Genomic DNA, 19,340 nt, shown 5'->3' with positions numbered 1-19,340 from the left:
GGAAAATCCTAGGTGTTCCATCCACCCATAGATGAGGTCTCCAAATTTGCCCCAAAAGTGGGTCCAGCTTTTATAGGCCAAAAAGAGCAAGTCCAATTGACTGGATGATATTTGTAGCCCAGATAGCACTTCAGCTGATGACACGCTTCACAATCAGCAGGGGACACAGCTAGGCCAAAGCCCAGACCTCTGCTGGGAGGCTTTCCATTCAAACACCCTTCAAACAAGCCTCCATGCAAGTCAGCTGGGAAAGTTTCTTCAAATGATCCATTTCTGGCACCTAACTACACAGGGATATGTGAAAGATTCTAAAGCAGCCGCTCTGGAGTCAAAGAGGCAGCCCTAAGAGTCCTTGTCATCTATTTGTAGCTAAATCACACTTTGGGGGATTGGAAGGGGTTTGGAACAAGCTAGAGAGTGGACCTCTGAGTTTTTTAGATGATGCCATTGCTTTTTTTTCTCTTCTACATAGGCAGGAAGGTTGAGTTGGGCTCACATCTCCACCGCATGGCTCACAGGGCCGCAAGACTTGTAGTTACAAGAGCTTTGAAGGATTTCTTGGCCAAGAAGGCATGGCCAACAAGGGTATTTATGTTTTGGACCCAGTCTTCAAGATTTCATCTTACGGACTCATGCTCTCGGGGTCTCTAGCTGGTCAGAGTGACCCTGAGATAAGTTAAAAAGTCTCTTGTCCCAGCCCGGTGGTTGAAGAAGGAGTCAGAGCTCTTAATTTCTCAGTCTCAAGGTTGTTTATTGTATCTTATCTATAAAATTCTTTCTCCTGTCCTGCCGAGGTCTGCTCAGCAAGACAGTCTAAGGAACTCTGCCTCCCCTGGGGTGGTGTTATCTTTTTATACTAAAAACTACCAGTACAATATTTACAATTACTTTCCAATCCCTATCATCTATGTTAGACAGTGAGCTTCTACTCTAGACCAATCTCAAAGTACCAACATCAACCAGAAGATGGAGGCCAAGAAGAAGAAGGAGAAAGGCTGGACATGCCCAGATTCCTCCATCTTGCCCCCTGAAGCCCCATTCTAAAAACCCTCAAAATCTATTGTTCCACTCTGGGATAAATTCACTATCATTCTACTTCATTTTTTGTGGCTGGTCATTCTTCATACAAGGTTGGTGATTGTTTTTTCCAAGTGCTAAATCAAAGGCACGGGGGTCTTGGGCTCTGTGCCAAGGTCTCTGAGCCCTCTGACAGGCTCTCGAGTCCTGCAGGGCAGCCAGAGGAATTTCCTGGGTCCCCACATCATGCTAACAGTGTAAGCTTCCTTAGCCAATCATGCTATGACACACAAACCTACAGCACTGCATCCTAATCTTCTTGTTTAGCATTGTAACTACTTTGATTTCTTCCTAGATCTTGAACTCGAAAACTCTAAACTTTCCTCCACTTCAACTTTTCTCCCCGTGTTGCTGCTATAGACTAGAAATCCGCATTCTCGCTTCTAGCACCTAAGTTTGGGAGCCCTTTCCTAGGTCTCAGATCAAATCCTGTGTTTAATTCTAAGCTTTGCTGACAAGACCAAAGGTCTGAGATTTCTCTGCATTTGGGTTTCCAACAACACTGATGCTGTTAGTTGCAGAGTGCCAAGGATGCGTCTTGCAAGTCAACTCTGGCAGGAACAAGGCGGCTGCTTGTGGCCTCTGACAGCCCATTGCCCGGGGCTTGCCAGCGCCCCAGCCCCTCAGGGGCTGCCCCAGCCTGGCCGAGCCGCCCGGCAGCAGCGCCGCAGCCCCACAGCAGCTCCAGAGCAGCCCCATCCAGAGGCACCTGGGAGCCCTCAGCAAGGCAGCCAGCAGCACACAGGCAGGAGGACACGGCTGGCGCTTCCTGCCTGGCACAGGGCTTGTGACCATCTCCAGGCACCGCTCTGGCAGGGATCCCCGCAGCTCCGGCCCCTGCCCAGCCGCTCTCTGGGCAGCACAAAGGCTTCAGCAGAACCACCAAAGGCCAAGGGGCTTCTGGCCATTTCACCTGGCCCACTGCACGCCTGGGCAGCTGGCTGAGCGCAAGCACCCATTTCCCCCTCCTCCCCTATGCCCTACGGACCCTGGGCAGCAAAAGAAAAATGCTGGGAGTCTGTGTATGTTAACATAGTCTATATTTACATGGTAAAAGAAAAAAAAAAAAACCAATGAAAAGAAAATTCTTGAAGAAAAACAAAATAAAACCTGATTCAGGTGGCCCCAACAAAAAGAGCTTCTGGGATCACCTCTCCACAGAGCTCTGGCAGGGCAGGCAGCCGAGCTGTGACAGACGGGGCCATGTCTTCCACGCCCTGCGCAGGTGATTTTGGAGCCACTGGAACCTGGAGATGGGAGCCCGCTCTCCTGACCTGAGGAGGCACAGCGTTTGAATTGCCAGGCTTCCGACGGCGAGGCTGACGTCATTCGTTTTGTCTTCCAGGGCTGCGAGAGAGAGGAACAGAGGCACGGTCAGAAGCTGGAGCTGCAGGGAGCCGAGGAAGAGCCCCCTGCAAGTGCCATCCCAAGCCGGCTATTGCCATGGCCAGGAGGGAGCAAAGGGAGCAAGGGGATCAGCCCGAAGCTGCTGGCCACGAATGGCCCACGTGGCCCTGAAATCTCCGTGTGCTCTGCCCACGGGAGCAGAGCCCTCCGCAGCCGGGGCAGGGCTTGCAGCTCCCCCCAGCAGCCCCCGCTGTCAGCCCGCTGCCCTCACTCACCAGTGCAGATCCGCTGCAGCTCTTGCTGCTGCCCCCTCAGGTGCCGCCCGGCCATGCCTGTGAACACAGAGTCTGTCACGGCCCCAGCGGCACAGCTCCCTGCCAGCAGCGCTGCCGGCGCTGTGGCCACACGGGCTGCTGGCCCGGCAGCGCTCAGCTCAGCCCATGCAGCGCGCTGTCGCCCCAGGGCACGGCTGTCAGAGGGCGGCAGCAGCAATGCCCAGGCCAGGCGGGGCTCCACGGCGCCGGGCCCGGCTGCCGCTGTCGGGGCAACAGGCGGGGCTGGGGCCGAGCTGCGGCGGGCTGGGGAGGGAGCCCGGGCTTGTAACTCACCCATGAACCTGATGGCCGCCTCTCGCAGGGGCTCCTGTGGGCTCTCCAGGTAGCGCAGGGCCCGGCGCAGGTGCTCGGCCGCTCTGCTCCTGTCCTCTGCCAGCTGCAGAGAGCGGCAGGAGGGAAGGGTTGGCGCGGGCTCAGCCCCTGGGCCGGGCGCTGCCTGCGCCCCGCCCCGGCCTCCCCTGCCCGCACAGCCCCGAGGCGCGGCCAGCAGCCGCTGGCGCCGGGCTCCTGAAGGGAGGGGGAAGGGGCCGGCTGCTGCCCGGGGAGCCGCGGTGCCGCCCCTGCCCCGCAGCCCCGCCGGGCCGGGGCTCCATGGGCACCCGGCTCGGGCCCACGGGAGCCTGGAGAAGAGCCCGCGCGGCCTCTGGCTGCAGCAGCGCGCAGGGGCACAGCTGCCCGGCTCGCACACTGAGCACCGCCCTCAGGGGCCTTCTCCTGGCTGAGTTGGGGATTCCGGGCCGTCCTTACCAGGCACTTGCTGAACTTCCACAGTTTCTGCTCCTTCAGCAGCTTTTTGAGATCCCTCCTCTTCATGAACTTGACCGCATAAAGCAGCGTTTCCCGAGAAGCCTGGAGAGCAGCAGAGACGCAGAGATGGCCCCGCAGCCCAGGGCACGGGTCCCGCCTCCCCCTGCCATGGCCTGGAGGAGGCTGCGGTCCAGCAGGCGCAGGGCAGGAGGCAGCCGAGCCCCCTGCCAGGCGGACAGCAGCAGCCCAGGAGTCCTCACCTCTGCCACATGCTGATTCTCATCATTGCAGTGGAAGAAGAGTGGAAGCAGGCTCTGTTGCACAGGGCTTTCCAAAGGTTTTTCTCTCTCTTCCAAATACTCCATCATGTCTCGGAAGAGTTTTATGGAGAGCAGCTGTACCTGGCTATTATCCTAGATGAAAAAAACAAGAAAAAACACTTGAGCATTGGCTCCTCCAGGGCGCCCTGGGCACAGGGCTGGAAATGCACAGGGCACACAGTTTCCAGGCAGCAGCCAGTGGCTGTAGCTGGGGGCACGGAGCCTTACGTGGTCAAAGAGTGGCAGGAGTGCCTCAGCCAGCTGCATGGCAATGGGGGTTGACAGCAGAATGTGTTTGTGCAGGAGTATAAAGCTGAGTGTGATGAGTGTCATCCCAGCTATCTCTGCATCATTGTCCCCCAGTAGGTGCATGAGGCTTTTGGTCAAGCTCCACATTCTTTCGGCCTGTGCGGAACACAAGTCTGTGAAGTCCCACCCTACTGCCACAGGGCCCAGAGGCCAAAGGACTGTCCTGAAGCACTGGGGCAGCTGAAGCAGGAGGCAGGAGAGCTGGGAGCAGCTGCCCCAGTGCCCAAAGCCCAGGTCAGGCCAAGTGACTGAGTTCCCAGCGCAGCTTCAGCCACTGCCCCCTTCTCACCATTGAGGGATCATCAATGAGCTCGAGAAGGGCCCTGAGCGCCAGGCGACGCCTCTCCCTGCACTCGCTCTGCAGGTACCTTGAAGAGACCTTCACAACACTGTCGCCACATTCATTAGAATCCAGGCACACGAGGACCTGAAAGGCACAGGCCAGTGACGGGGGAGCCGGCCGGCAGGAGCCCGCAGCCGCACAGGGCTGGGCCCAGGACGCAGCAGCAGCAGCAGCAGCACAGGGTGCGGGCACCGTCCCAGGCGGCTGCTGCCACGAGAGGGCAGAGAGCTGGGAGGCTGCTCAGCCAGGCAGCGCTGGACACCCGGCTCACCTCCACAAGGAATGCCAGGGCAGGCAGATCCCAGTGTGGCTCCTGTGTGCTGAGCAGCCAGAGGAGGTGGAGTGCAATACTGGAACACAAGCGATGACAAGCATGGCGCATCTCTCTAGGAGGGCAAAAAAGGGAGCAGGAAGCTGAGCAAATCTCTCCAAGGACAGGCTTACAGAGCCTGGTGGTCTTTTACCACCACCCTGCAAGGGGACCTGGGCCCTTTAGGAGGTGTCTCCTCCTGTGCTCTCTCCCTTCCCAGCCTTTTCCAGTCTGCTTGGCCGTCCCTCAGTGTGTCGTTAGCCGTCCCTCAGTGTGTCCCAGGGCCTTGGGGAATGTGTGGGACAGCTCGGGCACAGAGCACAAATGGCAGGATCAATGGGGAGAAAGAGAGTCTCACCTGGCCAGCAGACCCACAGCATAGTGGCGGGTGTCAGCACAGAGCAGCGTGTCCCAGCCACGCTTGCGTTCCACTGACACCACCACATCCTTGTAGTGCTTTTGGCAGAGCAGGGACTTCAGAGTCTGCACTGCAAACCTGTGTGCACAGCAAAGCCCGGGTCACACTGGCAGCACTGGCTCCTTTGCAGGCCACGTGTCAAGGACAGGAGGAGTGGGATGGAGCACCTGTTGGGGCTGGTGGCAAGACCGTGCTCTTCCAGGCAATCCTTCCAGAAGGTTTGGACCTCCTGTGGCATCTCTTCTGTGCTGGAGAACACTTGGAAGAGCAGATGAACAAAAAGGCGGGGGAAATATGGCCTCACTACACGTGGGACAGAGGACTCCTGGAGGATCTTCCACATCACCACGGTTGCCTGCAAAGGACAAAGGCCCCCGAGACAGCGCTCAGTGCCGAGGTGTCCATGTGGCAGGGCCCGAGCGTGGCAGGGAGAGGCCCGGAGAGAGGCAGGGGGAGCGCGGGGCCTGGTGGGCCTGAAGCTGCCCCTGGGCCAGGTTTCTGGCCAGCGCCTGAGGCAGGCAGATGCAGTGGGGGAAGGAGGATGGAGAGCTGCTGGAGAGGTGGCCTTGGGGCCAGCAAAGGCCAGTTGCGGAAACTCACAGCCAGGGCAAAGACAGCCGTTTTGTCCCCATCTGAGGTGCACGTGCTGTACTCTGGCCAGCTCCCTAGCACATCCAGGAGGATCAGCTGCACTGGCTCGGCAGTCCTGGACGAGCACATGATGGTCTTCCACATGGAGATGGCAGCTCTGCAGGGTTAGAGCTCTGTCTCATGGGGGGTCTCAGACACAGCATCGTGGCCTGGGCATCCCTAGGGGCCCGGGCTGACCGCCGGCTCTGCCTCTGCCCAGTGGCCCTTGCTGGCAGCAGCCAAGCAGCCCAGCTCTGTGAGGACAGGCCCTGAGGGGCAGCAAGGCAGCATGGCAGCAGGCTCAGGGGCTGACATGCCAGGGCTGGGAAAGGCAGCAGCCAGAGGGTTCTGGAACTCTCTGTTGCTCAGACAGCTGGGCCAGGCAGTACAGGGTGATGGGCTTGGGAGGCCTGAGCCCTCTGGGCAGGTGGGCCCCATACCTGTCACAGGACGGGGCCGCACGCAGGAGCGTCACGACTGCGTCAGCCGGGTGTGCTTTGGTGAGTTTCAGCAGGGCCTTGTCCAGCCTGTGCTCGGCAGAATCGTTGGCCAGGAGCCATCGGTGAATGTACCTCACCAAGGCAGGCACCTGCAGGAGGCACGGGGAGACTTGGAAAGCTGCCAGAGAGAGCAATGTCCCCAGGCTCCCCAGAGAAGTGCACTGCCATGGCCTCAAAGGCTCTGAGGGACCAGCAGGCGTGGCTGGGGAAGCCACGTGACGCATGGGGGAATTGAAGCCTGGCCCCAGGCTGCTTACTTGTTCTGGCCTGGCAACACCCTTCTCCAGGAGCAAATCCAGCAGGGCGGCACTGGTCTCATGCTTGAGGAGCTCGCAGTGAGCTCTGAGCCCAGTGCCCATGGTGCGGGTCTCCTGCCGAATGCTCCGGATGAAGTTGCAAACGAGCTGTAGGAGAAGGGCAAGAAGCCGGGGATGTTGCATGGCGTGCTGCACACACGGTGCTGGGCTGAGCAGGGACAGCAGGCCCAGCCCAGGTGGAGGTGGCTGCAGGTACCTGCGCTGTTCTGTGGAAGCGGCCACGGCTGGATTCCTGCTCTTGTGTGCGCTCCACAGCTTCATCTGGCAAAGAGGGAGCGCAGCCAGAGCTGAGGGGCTGCGGGAGAGGCCGGAGAACACAGCCCAGCCCTGCGCTCCCCAGGCAGGGAGAGCCCTGGGATGCCCCAGGGGGATGGAGCAAGGGAGCTGTGGGGTGTCTGCCCGGCCCCTCTTCCCACCTGTCCATGGCCATTTCCCCAGGGGATGGCATGGCATGGCATGGCATGGCATGGCATGGCATGGCATGGCATGGCATGGCATGGCATGGCATGGCATGGCATGGCATGGCATGGCATGGCATGGGGCCAAGTTGGCTGCAGGCTCCAGCCCTGCAACCCAGCTCTGCCACTCACCCTCCTGCGGTGGATGGAAGGGCACCACCTCTTCAGTCTCCTGTGCTGGGGCTGCTCCAGGTCCTTCTTCTTCCTCCTCCTCCTCCATCCAGGCCATCTTGGCCACTCTCGGGGGTCTCTGCTCCATGTCTGTGACAGGAGCTACTTGCAGGAGAGACGCCTTGGGAAAGCTCTGGGGCACCAAGTCCCACGCTCTGCCCTTGAGGGCAGCTGCAGAATAGAAGCCTCGGAAGGCCACGGGTCACCAAGTCCTGTGCTCTGGCCTCGAGCTCAGCTGCAGGAACAAGGCTGCAGAAAAGCTTCTGGTCAGACGGGAATGAGTGCGCTGTGTGGGGGCTCCTCACAGCACTGCTCTGTCCCGTTGTGCCCCGTTGCCTGTTCCCAGCACCCGGGCAAGCTTCTATTTCCCACGTGTCACAAAGGGACCTTGGTGACCGGGTTCCGTTCCATGGCACGGTGACCGTGCTGCAGCGTGCCAGCCAGGGGCCTTGCACACACTGCCTCCTGCCCTGGGGCTGGCCCCGGGCCAGCCAAAGTGGCCCAGCTTGGAAGGAATCCCTGGCCCCAGGTGTCTAAGACAGCCTGACAGGATCTTTAGGAAGGGCTCAGACCATAAGCAAAGGCCGCCCTGCTCTGCGGGCTCAGGCCTATCCCCATATCTTTCCCTGAGAGCATTTGAATTTCTAAATGAGAATCATTTGAAGGCAGGGGATTTACATTTAACATTTCAGAGAAGACTTCTGCCTTCCTTAGCAGACACCTCTCTCTTCAAACCAAGACAATTGTTTGTCATCTTGCAGATGCGCAGTTGCTGGGCAGCCCCGTTTTACTCCAGGGACCTGGAGAACCATTCCCAACAACTGGGAAAATCCTAGGTGTTCCATCCACCCATAGATGAGGTCTCCAAATTTGCCCCAAAAGTGGGTCCAGCTTTTATAGGCCAAAAAGAGCAAGTCCAATTGACTGGATGATATTTGTAGCCCAGATAGCACTTCAGCTGATGACACGCTTCACAATCAGCAGGGGACACAGCTAGGCCAAAGCCCAGACCTCTGCTGGGAGGCTTTCCATTCAAACACCCTTCAAACAAGCCTCCATGCAAGTCAGCTGGGAAAGTTTCTTCAAATGATCCATTTCTGGCACCTAACTACACAGGGATATGTGAAAGATTCTAAAGCAGCCGCTCTGGAGTCAAAGAGGCAGCCCTAAGAGTCCTTGTCATCTATTTGTAGCTAAATCACACTTTGGGGGATTGGAAGGGGTTTGGAACAAGCTAGAGAGTGGACCTCTGAGTTTTTTAGATGATGCCATTGCTTTTTTTTCTCTTCTACATAGGCAGGAAGGTTGAGTTGGGCTCACATCTCCACCGCATGGCTCACAGGGCCGCAAGACTTGTAGTTACAAGAGCTTTGAAGGATTTCTTGGCCAAGAAGGCATGGCCAACAAGGGTATTTATGTTTTGGACCCAGTCTTCAAGATTTCATCTTACGGACTCATGCTCTCGGGGTCTCTAGCTGGTCAGAGTGACCCTGAGATAAGTTAAAAAGTCTCTTGTCCCAGCCCGGTGGTTGAAGAAGGAGTCAGAGCTCTTAATTTCTCAGTCTCAAGGTTGTTTATTGTATCTTATCTATAAAATTCTTTCTCCTGTCCTGCCGAGGTCTGCTCAGCAAGACAGTCTAAGGAACTCTGCCTCCCCTGGGGTGGTGTTATCTTTTTATACTAAAAACTACCAGTACAATATTTACAATTACTTTCCAATCCCTATCATCTATGTTAGACAGTGAGCTTCTACTCTAGACCAATCTCAAAGTACCAACATCAACCAGAAGATGGAGGCCAAGAAGAAGAAGGAGAAAGGCTGGACATGCCCAGATTCCTCCATCTTGCCCCCTGAAGCCCCATTCTAAAAACCCTCAAAATCTATTGTTCCACTCTGGGATAAATTCACTATCATTCTACTTCATTTTTTGTGGCTGGTCATTCTTCATACAAGGTTGGTGATTGTTTTTTCCAAGTGCTAAATCAAAGGCACGGGGGTCTTGGGCTCTGTGCCAAGGTCTCTGAGCCCTCTGACAGGCTCTCGAGTCCTGCAGGGCAGCCAGAGGAATTTCCTGGGTCCCCACATCATGCTAACAGTGTAAGCTTCCTTAGCCAATCATGCTATGACACACAAACCTACAGCACTGCATCCTAATCTTCTTGTTTAGCATTGTAACTACTTTGATTTCTTCCTAGATCTTGAACTCGAAAACTCTAAACTTTCCTCCACTTCAACTTTTCTCCCCGTGTTGCTGCTATAGACTAGAAATCCGCATTCTCGCTTCTAGCACCTAAGTTTGGGAGCCCTTTCCTAGGTCTCAGATCAAATCCTGTGTTTAATTCTAAGCTTTGCTGACAAGACCAAAGGTCTGAGATTTCTCTGCATTTGGGTTTCCAACAACACTGATGCTGTTAGTTGCAGAGTGCCAAGGATGCGTCTTGCAAGTCAACTCTGGCAGGAACAAGGCGGCTGCTTGTGGCCTCTGACAGCCCATTGCCCGGGGCTTGCCAGCGCCCCAGCCCCTCAGGGGCTGCCCCAGCCTGGCCGAGCCGCCCGGCAGCAGCGCCGCAGCCCCACAGCAGCTCCAGAGCAGCCCCATCCAGAGGCACCTGGGAGCCCTCAGCAAGGCAGCCAGCAGCACACAGGCAGGAGGACACGGCTGGCGCTTCCTGCCTGGCACAGGGCTTGTGACCATCTCCAGGCACCGCTCTGGCAGGGATCCCCGCAGCTCCGGCCCCTGCCCAGCCGCTCTCTGGGCAGCACAAAGGCTTCAGCAGAACCACCAAAGGCCAAGGGGCTTCTGGCCATTTCACCTGGCCCACTGCACGCCTGGGCAGCTGGCTGAGCGCAAGCACCCATTTCCCCCTCCTCCCCTATGCCCTACGGACCCTGGGCAGCAAAAGAAAAATGCTGGGAGTCTGTGTATGTTAACATAGTCTATATTTACATGGTAAAAGAAAAAAAAAAAAACCAATGAAAAGAAAATTCTTGAAGAAAAACAAAATAAAACCTGATTCAGGTGGCCCCAACAAAAAGAGCTTCTGGGATCACCTCTCCACAGAGCTCTGGCAGGGCAGGCAGCCGAGCTGTGACAGACGGGGCCATGTCTTCCACGCCCTGCGCAGGTGATTTTGGAGCCACTGGAACCTGGAGATGGGAGCCCGCTCTCCTGACCTGAGGAGGCACAGCGTTTGAATTGCCAGGCTTCCGACGGCGAGGCTGACGTCATTCGTTTTGTCTTCCAGGGCTGCGAGAGAGAGGAACAGAGGCACGGTCAGAAGCTGGAGCTGCAGGGAGCCGAGGAAGAGCCCCCTGCAAGTGCCATCCCAAGCCGGCTATTGCCATGGCCAGGAGGGAGCAAAGGGAGCAAGGGGATCAGCCCGAAGCTGCTGGCCACGAATGGCCCACGTGGCCCTGAAATCTCCGTGTGCTCTGCCCACGGGAGCAGAGCCCTCCGCAGCCGGGGCAGGGCTTGCAGCTCCCCCCAGCAGCCCCCGCTGTCAGCCCGCTCCCCTCACTCACCAGTGCAGATCCGCTGCAGCTCTTGCTGCTGCCCCCTCAGGTGCCGCCCGGCCATGCCTGTGAACACAGAGTCTGTCACGGCCCCAGCGGCACAGCTCCCTGCCAGCAGCGCTGCCGGCGCTGTGGCCACACGGGCTGCTGGCCCGGCAGCGCTCAGCTCAGCCCATGCAGCGCGCTGTCGCCCCAGGGCACGGCTGTCAGAGGGCGGCAGCAGCAATGCCCAGGCCAGGCGGGGCTCCACGGCGCCGGGCCCGGCTGCCGCTGTCGGGGCAACAGGCGGGGCTGGGGCCGAGCTGCGGCGGGCTGGGGAGGGAGCCCGGGCTTGTAACTCACCCATGAACCTGATGGCCGCCTCTCGCAGGGGCTCCTGTGGGCTCTCCAGGTAGCGCAGGGCCCGGCGCAGGTGCTCGGCCGCTCTGCTCCTGTCCTCTGCCAGCTGCAGAGAGCGGCAGGAGGGAAGGGTTGGCGCGGGCTCAGCCCCTGGGCCGGGCGCTGCCTGCGCCCCGCCCCGGCCTCCCCTGCCCGCACAGCCCCGAGGCGCGGCCAGCAGCCGCTGGCGCCGGGCTCCTGAAGGGAGGGGGAAGGGGCCGGCTGCTGCCCGGGGAGCCGCGGTGCCGCCCCTGCCCCGCAGCCCCGCCGGGCCGGGGCTCCATGGGCACCCGGCTCGGGCCCACGGGAGCCTGGAGAAGAGCCCGCGCGGCCTCTGGCTGCAGCAGCGCGCAGGGGCACAGCTGCCCGGCTCGCACACTGAGCACCGCCCTCAGGGGCCTTCTCCTGGCTGAGTTGGGGATTCCGGGCCGTCCTTACCAGGCACTTGCTGAACTTCCACAGTTTCTGCTCCTTCAGCAGCTTTTTGAGATCCCTCCTCTTCATGAACTTGACCGCATAAAGCAGCGTTTCCCGAGAAGCCTGGAGAGCAGCAGAGACGCAGAGATGGCCCCGCAGCCCAGGGCACGGGTCCCGCCTCCCCCTGCCATGGCCTGGAGGAGGCTGCGGTCCAGCAGGCGCAGGGCAGGAGGCAGCCGAGCCCCCTGCCAGGCGGACAGCAGCAGCCCAGGAGTCCTCACCTCTGCCACATGCTGATTCTCATCATTGCAGTGGAAGAAGAGTGGAAGCAGGCTCTGTTGCACAGGGCTTTCCAAAGGTTTTTCTCTCTCTTCCAAATACTCCATCATGTCTCGGAAGAGTTTTATGGAGAGCAGCTGTACCTGGCTATTATCCTAGATGAAAAAAACAAGAAAAAACACTTGAGCATTGGCTCCTCCAGGGCGCCCTGGGCACAGGGCTGGAAATGCACAGGGCACACAGTTTCCAGGCAGCAGCCAGTGGCTGTAGCTGGGGGCACGGAGCCTTACGTGGTCAAAGAGTGGCAGGAGTGCCTCAGCCAGCTGCATGGCAATGGGGGTTGACAGCAGAATGTGTTTGTGCAGGAGTATAAAGCTGAGTGTGATGAGTGTCATCCCAGCTATCTCTGCATCATTGTCCCCCAGTAGGTGCATGAGGCTTTTGGTCAAGCTCCACATTCTTTCGGCCTGTGCGGAACACAAGTCTGTGAAGTCCCACCCTACTGCCACAGGGCCCAGAGGCCAAAGGACTGTCCTGAAGCACTGGGGCAGCTGAAGCAGGAGGCAGGAGAGCTGGGAGCAGCTGCCCCAGTGCCCAAAGCCCAGGTCAGGCCAAGTGACTGAGTTCCCAGCGCAGCTTCAGCCACTGCCCCCTTCTCACCATTGAGGGATCATCAATGAGCTCGAGAAGGGCCCTGAGCGCCAGGCGACGCCTCTCCCTGCACTCGCTCTGCAGGTACCTTGAAGAGACCTTCACAACACTGTCGCCACATTCATTAGAATCCAGGCACACGAGGACCTGAAAGGCACAGGCCAGTGACGGGGGAGCCGGCCGGCAGGAGCCCGCAGCCGCACAGGGCTGGGCCCAGGACGCAGCAGCAGCAGCAGCAGCACAGGGTGCGGGCACCGTCCCAGGCGGCTGCTGCCACGAGAGGGCAGAGAGCTGGGAGGCTGCTCAGCCAGGCAGCGCTGGACACCCGGCTCACCTCCACAAGGAATGCCAGGGCAGGCAGATCCCAGTGTGGCTCCTGTGTGCTGAGCAGCCAGAGGAGGTGGAGTGCAATACTGGAACACAAGCGATGACAAGCATGGCGCATCTCTCTAGGAGGGCAAAAAAGGGAGCAGGAAGCTGAGCAAATCTCTCCAAGGACAGGCTTACAGAGCCTGGTGGTCTTTTACCACCACCCTGCAAGGGGACCTGGGCCCTTTAGGAGGTGTCTCCTCCTGTGCTCTCTCCCTTCCCAGCCTTTTCCAGTCTGCTTGGCCGTCCCTCAGTGTGTCGTTAGCCGTCCCTCAGTGTGTCCCAGGGCCTTGGGGAATGTGTGGGACAGCTCGGGCACAGAGCACAAATGGCAGGATCAATGGGGAGAAAGAGAGTCTCACCTGGCCAGCAGACCCACAGCATAGTGGCGGGTGTCAGCACAGAGCAGCGTGTCCCAGCCACGCTTGCGTTCCACTGACACCACCACATCCTTGTAGTGCTTTTGGCAGAGCAGGGACTTCAGAGTCTGCACTGCAAACCTGTGTGCACAGCAAAGCCCGGGTCACACTGGCAGCACTGGCTCCTTTGCAGGCCACGTGTCAAGGACAGGAGGAGTGGGATGGAGCACCTGTTGGGGCTGGTGGCAAGACCGTGCTCTTCCAGGCAATCCTTCCAGAAGGTTTGGACCTCCTGTGGCATCTCTTCTGTGCTGGAGAACACTTGGAAGAGCAGATGAACAAAAAGGCGGGGGAAATATGGCCTCACTACACGTGGGACAGAGGACTCCTGGAGGATCTTCCACATCACCACGGTTGCCTGCAAAGGACAAAGGCCCCCGAGACAGCGCTCAGTGCCGAGGTGTCCATGTGGCAGGGCCCGAGCGTGGCAGGGAGAGGCCCGGAGAGAGGCAGGGGGAGCGCGGGGCCTGGTGGGCCTGAAGCTGCCCCTGGGCCAGGTTTCTGGCCAGCGCCTGAGGCAGGCAGATGCAGTGGGGGAAGGAGGATGGAGAGCTGCTGGAGAGGTGGCCTTGGGGCCAGCAAAGGCCAGTTGCGGAAACTCACAGCCAGGGCAAAGACAGCCGTTTTGTCCCCATCTGAGGTGCACGTGCTGTACTCTGGCCAGCTCCCTAGCACATCCAGGAGGATCAGCTGCACTGGCTCGGCAGTCCTGGACGAGCACATGATGGTCTTCCACATGGAGATGGCAGCTCTGCAGGGTTAGAGCTCTGTCTCATGGGGGGTCTCAGACACAGCATCGTGGCCTGGGCATCCCTAGGGGCCCGGGCTGACCGCCGGCTCTGCCTCTGCCCAGTGGCCCTTGCTGGCAGCAGCCAAGCAGCCCAGCTCTGTGAGGACAGGCCCTGAGGGGCAGCAAGGCAGCATGGCAGCAGGCTCAGGGGCTGACATGCCAGGGCTGGGAAAGGCAGCAGCCAGAGGGTTCTGGAACTCTCTGTTGCTCAGACAGCTGGGCCAGGCAGTACAGGGTGATGGGCTTGGGAGGCCTGAGCCCTCTGGGCAGGTGGGCCCCATACCTGTCACAGGACGGGGCCGCACGCAGGAGCGTCACGACTGCGTCAGCCGGGTGTGCTTTGGTGAGTTTCAGCAGGGCCTTGTCCAGCCTGTGCTCGGCAGAATCGTTGGCCAGGAGCCATCGGTGAATGTACCTCACCAAGGCAGGCACCTGCAGGAGGCACGGGGAGACTTGGAAAGCTGCCAGAGAGAGCAATGTCCCCAGGCTCCCCAGAGAAGTGCACTGCCATGGCCTCAAAGGCTCTGAGGGACCAGCAGGCGTGGCTGGGGAAGCCACGTGACGCATGGGGGAATTGAAGCCTGGCCCCAGGCTGCTTACTTGTTCTGGCCTGGCAACACCCTTCTCCAGGAGCAAATCCAGCAGGGCGGCACTGGTCTCATGCTTGAGGAGCTCGCAGTGAGCTCTGAGCCCAGTGCCCATGGTGCGGGTCTCCTGCCGAATGCTCCGGATGAAGTTGCAAACGAGCTGTAGGAGAAGGGCAAGAAGCCGGGGATGTTGCATGGCGTGCTGCACACACGGTGCTGGGCTGAGCAGGGACAGCAGGCCCAGCCCAGGTGGAGGTGGCTGCAGGTACCTGCGCTGTTCTGTGGAAGCGGCCACGGCTGGATTCCTGCTCTTGTGTGCGCTCCACAGCTTCATCTGGCAAAGAGGGAGCGCAGCCAGAGCTGAGGGGCTGCGGGAGAGGCCGGAGAACACAGCCCAGCCCTGCGCTCCCCAGGCAGGGAGAGCCCTGGGATGCCCCAGGGGGATGGAGCAAGGGAGCTGTGGGGTGTCTGCCCGGCCCCTCTTCCCACCTGTCCATGGCCATTTCCCCAGGGGATGGCATGGCATGGCATGGCATGGCATGGCATGGCATGGCATGGCATGGCATGGCATGGCATGGCATGGCATGGCATGGGGCCAAGTTGGCTGCAGGCTCCAGCCCTGCAACCCAGCTCTGCCACTCACCCTCCTGCGGTGGATGGAAGGGCACCACCTCTTCAGTCTCCTGTGCTGGGGCTGCTCCAGGTCCTTCTTCTTCCTCCTCCTCCTCCATCCAGGCCATCTTGGCCACTCTCGGGGGTCTCTGCTCCATGTCTGTGACAGGAGCTACTTGCAGGAGAGACGCCTTGGGAAAGCTCTGGGGCACCAAGTCCCACGCTCTGCCCTTGAGGGCAGCTGCAGAATAGAAGCCTCGGAAGGCCACGGGTCACCGAGTCCTGTGCTCTGGCCTCGAGCTCAGCTGCAGGAACAAGGCTGCAGAAAAGCTTCTGGTCAGACGGGAATGAGTGCGCTGTGTGGGGGCTCCTCACAGCACTGCTCTGTCCCGTTGTGCCCCGTTGCCTGTTCCCAGCACCCGGGCAAGCTTCTATTTCCCACGTGTCACAAAGGGACCTTGGTGACCGGGTTCCGTTCCATGGCACGGTGACCGTGCTGCAGCGTGCCAGCCAGGGGCCTTGCACACACTGCCTCCTGCCCTGGGGCTGGCCCCGGGCCAGCCAAAGTGGCCCAGCTTGGAAGGAATCCCTGGCCCCAGGTGTCTAAGACAGCCTGACAGGATCTTTAGGAAGGGCTCAGACCATAAGCAAAGGCCGCCCTGCTCTGCGGGCTCAGGCCTATCCCCATATCTTTCCCTGAGAGCATTTGAATTTCTAAATGAGAATCATTTGAAGGCAGGGGATTTACATTTAACATTTCAGAGAAGACTTCTGCCTTCCTTAGCAGACACCTCTCTCTTCAAACCAAGACAATTGTTTGTCATCTTGCAGATGCGCAGTTGCTGGGCAGCCCCGTTTTACTCCAGGGACCTGGAGAACCATTCCCAACAACTGGGAAAATCCTAGGTGTTCCATCCACCCATAGATGAGGTCTCCAAATTTGCCCCAAAAGTGGGTCCAGCTTTTATAGGCCAAAAAGAGCAAGTCCAATTGACTGGATGATATTTGTAGCCCAGATAGCACTTCAGCTGATGACACGCTTCACAATCAGCAGGGGACACAGCTAGGCCAAAGCCCAGACCTCTGCTGGGAGGCTTTCCATTCAAACACCCTTCAAACAAGCCTCCATGCAAGTCAGCTGGGAAAGTTTCTTCAAATGATCCATTTCTGGCACCTAACTACACAGGGATATGTGAAAGATTCTAAAGCAGCCGCTCTGGAGTCAAAGAGGCAGCCCTAAGAGTCCTTGTCATCTATTTGTAGCTAAATCACACTTTGGGGGATTGGAAGGGGTTTGGAACAAGCTAGAGAGTGGACCTCTGAGTTTTTTAGATGATGCCATTGCTTTTTTTTCTCTTCTACATAGGCAGGAAGGTTGAGTTGGGCTCACATCTCCACCGCATGGCTCACAGGGCCGCAAGACTTGTAGTTACAAGAGCTTTGAAGGATTTCTTGGCCAAGAAGGCATGGCCAACAAGGGTATTTATGTTTTGGACCCAGTCTTCAAGATTTCATCTTACGGACTCATGCTCTCGGGGTCTCTAGCTGGTCAGAGTGACCCTGAGATAAGTTAAAAAGTCTCTTGTCCCAGCCCGGTGGTTGAAGAAGGAGTCAGAGCTCTTAATTTCTCAGTCTCAAGGTTGTTTATTGTATCTTATCTATAAAATTCTTTCTCCTGTCCTGCCGAGGTCTGCTCAGCAAGACAGTCTAAGGAACTCTGCCTCCCCTGGGGTGGTGTTATCTTTTTATACTAAAAACTACCAGTACAATATTTACAATTACTTTCCAATCCCTATCATCTATGTTAGACAGTGAGCTTCTACTCTAGACCAATCTCAAAGTACCAACATCAACCAGAAGATGGAGGCCAAGAAGAAGAAGGAGAAAGGCTGGACATGCCCAGATTCCTCCATCTTGCCCCCTGAAGCCCCATTCTAAAAACCCTCAAAATCTATTGTTCCACTCTGGGATAAATTCACTATCATTCTACTTCATTTTTTGTGGCTGGTCATTCTTCATACAAGGTTGGTGATTGTTTTTTCCAAGTGCTAAATCAAAGGCACGGGGGTCTTGGGCTCTGTGCCAAGGTCTCTGAGCCCTCTGACAGGCTCTCGAGTCCTGCAGGGCAGCCAGAGGAATTTCCTGGGTCCCCACATCATGCTAACAGTGTAAGCTTCCTTAGCCAATCATGCTATGACACACAAACCTACAGCACTGCATCCTAATCTTCTTGTTTAGCATTGGAACTACTTTGATTTCTTCCTAGATCTTGAACTCGAAAACTCTAAACTTTCCTCCACTTCAACTTTTCTCCCCGTGTTGCTGCTATAGACTAGAAATCCGCATTCTCGCTTCTAGCACCTAAGTTTGGGAGCCCTTTCCTAGGTCTCAGATCAAATCCTGTGTTTAATTCTAAGCTTTGCTGACAAGACCAAAGGTCTGAGATTTCTCTGCATTTGGGTTTCCAACAACACTGATGCTGTTAGTTGCAGAGTGCCAAGGATGCGTCTTGCAAGTCAACTCTGGCAGGAACAAGGCGGCTGCTTGTGGCCTCTGACAGCCCATTGCCCGGGGCTTGCCAGCGCCCCAGCCCCTCAGGGGCTGCCCCAGCCTGGCCGAGCCGCCCGGCAGCAGCGCCGCAGCCCCACAGCAGCTCCAGAGCAGCCCCATCCAGAGGCACCTGGGAGCCCTCAGCAAGGCAGCCAGCAGCACACAGGCAGGAGGACACGGCTGGCGCTTCCTGCCTGGCACAGGGCTTGTGACCATCTCCAGGCACCGCTCTGGCAGGGATCCCCGCAGCTCCGGCCCCTGCCCAGCCGCTCTCTGGGCAGCACAAAGGCTTCAGCAGAACCACCAAAGGCCAAGGGGCTTCTGGCCATTTCACCTGGCCCACTGCACGCCTGGGCAGCTGGCTGAGCGCAAGCACCCATTTCCCCCTCCTCCCCTATGCCCTACGGACCCTGGGCAGCAAAAGAAAAATGCTGGGAGTCTGTGTATGTTAACATAGTCTATATTTACATGGTAAAAGAAAAAAAAAAAACCAATGAAAAGAAAATTCTTGAAGAAAAACAAAATAAAACCTGATTCAGGTGGCCCCAACAAAAAGAGCTTCTGGGATCACCTCTCCACAGAGCTCTGGCAGGGCAGGCAGCCGAGCTGTGACAGACGGGGCCATGTCTTCCACGCCCTGCGCAGGTGATTTTGGAGCCACTGGAACCTGGAGATGGGAGCCCGCTCTCCTGACCTGAGGAGGCACAGCGTTTGAATTGCCAGGCTTCCGACGGCGAGGCTGACGTCATTCGTTTTGTCTTCCAGGGCTGCGAGAGAGAGGAACAGAGGCACGGTCAGAAGCTGGAGCTGCAGGGAGCCGAGGAAGAGCCCCCTGCAAGTGCCATCCCAAGCCGGCTATTGCCATGGCCAGGAGGGAGCAAAGGGAGCAAGGGGATCAGCCCGAAGCTGCTGGCCACGAATGGCCCACGTGGCCCTGAAATCTCCGTGTGCTCTGCCCACGGGAGCAGAGCCCTCCGCAGCCGGGGCAGGGCTTGCAGCTCCCCCCAGCAGCCCCCGCTGTCAGCCCGCTCCCCTCACTCACCAGTGCAGATCCGCTGCAGCTCTTGCTGCTGCCCCCTCAGGTGCCGCCCGGCCATGCCTGTGAACACAGAGTCTGTCACGGCCCCAGCGGCACAGCTCCCTGCCAGCAGCGCTGCCGGCGCTGTGGCCACACGGGCTGCTGGCCCGGCAGCGCTCAGCTCAGCCCATGCAGCGCGCTGTCGCCCCAGGGCACGGCTGTCAGAGGGCGGCAGCAGCAATGCCCAGGCCAGGCGGGGCTCCACGGCGCCGGGCCCGGCTGCCGCTGTCGGGGCAACAGGCGGGGCTGGGGCCGAGCTGCGGCGGGCTGGGGAGGGAGCCCGGGCTTGTAACTCACCCATGAACCTGATGGCCGCCTCTCGCAGGGGCTCCTGTGGGCTCTCCAGGTAGCGCAGGGCCCGGCGCAGGTGCTCGGCCGCTCTGCTCCTGTCCTCTGCCAGCTGCAGAGAGCGGC

Source organism: Melospiza georgiana, chromosome 32 (assembly GCF_028018845.1).
Source record: "Melospiza georgiana isolate bMelGeo1 chromosome 32, bMelGeo1.pri, whole genome shotgun sequence".
NCBI lineage: Eukaryota > Metazoa > Chordata > Aves > Passeriformes > Passerellidae > Melospiza > Melospiza georgiana.
This window is presented reverse-complemented; position numbering follows the sequence as displayed.